The 5,243-nt window shown below is 43.5% G+C and overlaps 1 pseudogene; it reads right to left on the bottom strand.

Annotated features, from left to right (window-relative positions):
- Positions 1 to 2,139: 2,139 nt before the first annotated feature.
- LOC146571855 (E3 SUMO-protein ligase ZBED1-like) lies at positions 2,140 to 3,071 on the bottom strand (annotated as a pseudogene).
- Positions 3,072 to 5,243: the final 2,172 nt, after the last annotated feature.

Below are 5,243 nucleotides of genomic sequence, written 5' to 3'. Positions count from 1 at the left end.
CGTCCACAGAAGGACTGGTAGCTCCCCTTACGATAAGGGTTCAGATCACGCGAACAGGTGTGAAATGTGTGTGTTTAGTTAGTTTGTTTGCTTGTTTTAATCAATTTTAAATCATGCTTTTTATTTGTTTATGTTTCTAATGTCTCTGTAAAGCACTTTGAATCACCTTGTTGTTGAATTGTGCTATACAAATAAATTTGCCTTGCCTTGCCTTGCCTATGTTAAGAAAAATGACGTATTAACTACTACAAAACTCTGACCTTTGTGGGAATGCTTGGAGCAGACTAACCTGTGAGCTGGAGTGTTCTGGGACGTTATATTTGGTATATCCAGACCATCCGTCGGCTCTTACTTCGGAAACATGGCTTAAAAAATTTCTCTTCAACGACGTAATCCGATTAAAAAAAAAAAAAAGATCTCTTTACCCGTCGGCTTCCCATGGCTGTCATGCGACCGGCTATTGAAGTTAATAATACAACAGCTTCTTGCCATTTTTTGGGTTTATTTTTATCGCTGTGTAACTGAGTTCAATTGAAAGCCTGCGTGCGCTAGTACCTCTTGCCACAAGTTCCCAGAATCCTTTGCGGTTTTACACCTGAATGACGTCACATTGTCAATCTTTATCCTGGTGGGCCGGTCTCTAGTCAAAATGCCCGGGCCGATTTTTTGTCCCAGTCCAGCCTTGGTGGCATCTTGGCAGCTGCACGCTTGACTTTTCTCAGTTCATGGGCAGTTATTTTGCGCCTTGGTTTTTCCACACGCTTCTTGCGACCCTGTTGACTATTTTGAATGAAACGCTTGATTGTTCGATGATCACGCTTCAGAAGCTTTGTAATTTTGAGACTGCTGCATCCCTCTGCAAGATATCTCACTATTTTTGACTTTTCTGAGCCTGTCAAGTCCTTCTTTTGACCCATTTTGCCAAAGGAAAGGACGTTGCCTAATAATTATGCACACCTGATATAGGGTGTTGATGTCATTAGACCACACCCCTTCTCATTACAGAGATGCACATCACCTAATATGCTTAATTGGTAGTAGGCTTTCGAGCCTATACAGCTTGGAGTAAGACAACATGCATGAAGATGGTGATGTGGACAAAATACTCATTTGCCTAATAATTCTGCACTCCCTGTATAGTCCCAATCTACTCAAGATTCTTGTTCATAGCCAGGAAAGTTAGCTTTTCTACATGTTATGCAGAAAGGCTTGCTATCTTTTGAGAGCAGATGTTCCCTGCTGCGAAGAAGACTGATGGGGTGGAGGTTGCAGGAATGCACAGAAAAGATCTAGCTAGCTTTGATAGTGTGAGGAAATGTCCCTCATTTTTGCTCAACCATTTAAGAGGATCATCCTTTTTAGAGACTGTGGCCTTTTTAAAGTACTTCACTTCTCACAACTTGGACATCTCGGTCCTCTTTAGATGCTTCTTCCATTTTCACCCTGACTGTGTCAAACTCAAGGAGGGTGTCCAGAGCAGTCTTTTCAATTATACCTGAACCATTGGCTGTCTGCAGTTTTGCATGCTCATGTGTCCCAGCATTTGCTTTTTTGACAGCAAGCACTTCAACACTCTGATGCCATCTTCAGGAGCTAAAACCTTCTGCTTTCTGAATCTGGGGTCCAAGGCAGCTGCGAGAATAATAGGGTTTTCTTTCTCTGCTGAGAAAGTGCAAATACTCCCCTATCTCTGTGTTATCCCTGGTGTACAGCCTGTGTCAGCCCTTTGACCACCTGTGGAAGACCGGAAATGGTTGTGTACTGCTGTCCACTAAGATAAACAGTAGCAGGCTCAAAAGGCACCAACCCTTGCTTCAGTTCTTCAAGGAGCGCCCACTGCTCTGGCTTCAAGTCAAAGTAGTGCTTCCCCCTCAGAGTTACCTCAGGATCTGATCAGTGAGAGGCCAGTGCTGTTTGAGGAGGAGAATGTACTATTGTCATCTTACTGACATTCATTTGCTCCTGTTTCATTTTTAGCCTTGCACTAACCAGCTTGCTAAAATGCTCCACTAGCTGCCTAGCAGCACCTAGTCTTCTGCTGATGGTGGTTTCTTTGAGAGCAGTATTGACTATGACTAGCTAGAGTGAGTGTCCAGCGACCCAGATAGAGGCCAATCCATGTTTTTCTTCAAGCATCTTCTAATCTTCACTCAGGAAATAGCAAGACACACCAAGGTAGGCCTCTGTTGCACGACTGGTCCAGACATCAGCAGTCAGGGTGAAGAAACCTTTGACACCCTGATGGTCTGCTTTACCTAAAGATGTGAGATGATTTGGAACAATAGTAAGCATTAGGGAGACAATTACAGTATATTTTTTCATTATTAATAATGTTTGTCAGTTTATGCATCAAGATTTAAATTTACCAGTTCAATAATTCAGTTACACCAAATACAGTTAAGTAGCTTAAACAATAAACATTCAACATATCAGTAAAACAATCTTTACATGCTTTAACCAAGATTATTTTATTAATATTATTTCATCATGAAATGTATTAAATTGTAATACAAATTGCTATTTTGTGTTTGCGGTGTGAGAGACGGAAGAGACAGACATAGAGAGACAAACCTTCTCAAAGGTTGCATCATATTTCTTTTACATCATTTTGGTGAAGTGGGATCAGCCTGGTAGGTATTTATCATGCTAATCTGGGTTGAACTGCTTGATCATCTCTTTGAATCCCTGATCAATAACTATGAACAGGGGCCTCATGTCCGTCACCAACATGTTCAAGATTGATTCAGTCAGGACATCTGCTTGCGGAGGTGCACATGTTGTTGGCTTGGTGACAAAGTTGTCAATGAAGAAGAATGTCTTTTTTTTAGCAGTACTGTAACATAACATTTACAGCTATCAATATGCGTAAGTAGCTCACTGTTTACACTAATGTTAGAAGCTAACTAGCCAATTAGCTTACCGAAACGACTGTACCACTTCGTTGTCCTTAAATTAGCCACGACATGCTTCCTGTTCAGATGCTCGTGCATCACGGTCGTACTGCCATGGAAGGCAAGTTCCATTTTGCAGATTTTACATCGGAAATTCTTCTCTTTCATTTTCTCAAAATGCTCCCAGACTTCCAAGCTCCATTGCCAGGTAGCCATGCCATCGGAGACTGCTTCTTCTTATTTGGTGTCTAACGACAGCTGACATCCTGCCATCTTCTGTTTCAGTCAGTTATTCCACTCTTAAATCTTACCACATATTCCTGCGTCTTTCAGAATCTTACAAAGCTTCAAACGACGCATCCTCTATTAAGTTAGTCATCGACGATTTTAATAGTTGACGTAATCGTGACTAGTCGACTAATCGTGGCAGCCCTAAACTACACCCACCCCAACATTCAGTCAACTCCCAGACTACATAAGACAATAGACACCCAAGTTGAGTTCATCCTCCACCTCTGCTAGATAACCCCCTCTTGCAGAGTGGACTCCTCAAGTGCAGAGACCATCTGCAAAGGATGGTAACAACCTCCCTGCCAGCTGAAAGGCCTCCAGTTCCACCCACCCACAACCCAGGCGACACACTAACCTCCCGGGCCCAGCCAGAACCCCAGCCCGGAAGTGAAGCACACCCCAGAACACCAAGTGCTAAAGCCTGCCCCAGACCCACACAGGAGCAGTGCCGCTACCAGACCGGTGACCTACGTCTGCCAGACCCCCCCCCCCCCACTTACGTTTATCAAACTTAACCTTACTTTGAAAGTAACTAGTTACTAGGGAAAGTAACTTTAGTTTTACTCAGAATTCTGTTGTTAATGTGTTGCTTCCCTAACTGGATACCCAGTAAGATTGCCAGTCTTCTAGCTTGCTTACATGTTAGCACTATCCTGCCACAAGTGCACTGTGCCACCTACAAACAGAAAGGAAAAAATAATTTGCATATTTCACGAGAGAAATCCCACGCCTGGACCGTCGTCGACTGCTGCCATGATTCTAGCCTACGTCACAGCGTCACATGTGCTTTTAACATCCAATACGAAAACTGCAGTCGTGGTGCTTTCGATTGTACTCAGAACTCTGAAATTCTGCCTTCCGAGCGGGAAGATGTAGGTAACTCCAGACTGCATACGAGCTGCATACAGGGCTGGACTGGGACAAAAAATCAGCCCAGGCATTTTGACTAGAGACCGGCCCACCATTATAGGAAAAAACATAAAGCCTTTGAATGAAAACAAACGCTGCACACTGTCTTGTTGGTATACAGGGAGTGCAGAATTATTAGGCAAATGAGTATTTTGTCCACATCACCCTCTTCATGCATGTTGTCTTACTCCAAGCTGTATAGGCTCGAAAGCCTACTACCAATTAAGCATATTAGGTGATGTGTATCTCTGTAATGAGAAGGGGTGTGGTCTAATGACATCAACACCCTATATCAGGTGTGCATAATTATTAGGCAACGTCCTTTCCTTTGGCAAAATGGGTCAAAAGAAGGACTTGACAGGCTCAGAAAAGTCAAAAATAGTGAGATATCTTGCAGAAGGATGCAGCAGTCTCAAAATTGCAAAGCTTCTGAAGCGTGATCATCGAACAATCAAGCGTTTCATTCAAAATAGTCAACAGGGTCGCAAGAAGCGTGTGGAAAAACCAAGGCGCAAAATAACTGCCCATGAACTGAGAAAAGTCAAGCGTGCAGCTGCCAAGATGCCACTTGCCACCAGTTTGGCCATATTTCAGAGCTGCAACATCACTGGAGTGCCCAAAAGCACAAGGTGTGCAATACTCAGAGACATGGCCAAGGTAAGAAAGGCTGAAAGACGACCACCACTGAACAAGACACACAAGCTGAAACGTCAAGACTGGGCCAAGAAATATCTCAAGACTGGTTTTTCTAAGGTTTTATGGACTGATGAAATGAGAGTGACTCTTGATGGGCCAGATGGCTGGATTGGTAAAGGGCAGAGAGCTCCAGTCCGACTCAGACGCCAGCAAGGTGGAGGTGGAGTACTGGTTTGGGCTGGTATCATCAAAGATAAGCTTGTGGGGCCTTTTCGGGTTGAGGTTGTGTCTTTTTCTCATTCCAGCTGAAGTCTGGGACAAACTGCGTTCCTTTTCAGCTCAATACAAAACACGTAACATTTTCTCTGAATACGAGACGATTCCATTTTTTACGTGACGGTTGGCAACTCTACTAGCTAACCTTATGAACGAAATACAGTTCACTATCAGTAACATCATAGCACCCACCCAGCTGTATAGAAACTCCGTCATGCTAGCTAGTAGCAGTACGAGGTA

The sequence above is a fragment of the Mchenga conophoros genome, linkage group LG6 (genome assembly GCF_057382185.1).
Source record: "Mchenga conophoros isolate Kocher_MC1m ecotype Shallow Benthic linkage group LG6, M_conophoros_male_GT1.1, whole genome shotgun sequence".
Taxonomy (NCBI): domain Eukaryota; kingdom Metazoa; phylum Chordata; class Actinopteri; order Cichliformes; family Cichlidae; genus Mchenga; species Mchenga conophoros.
This window is presented reverse-complemented; position numbering and strand designations above follow the sequence as displayed.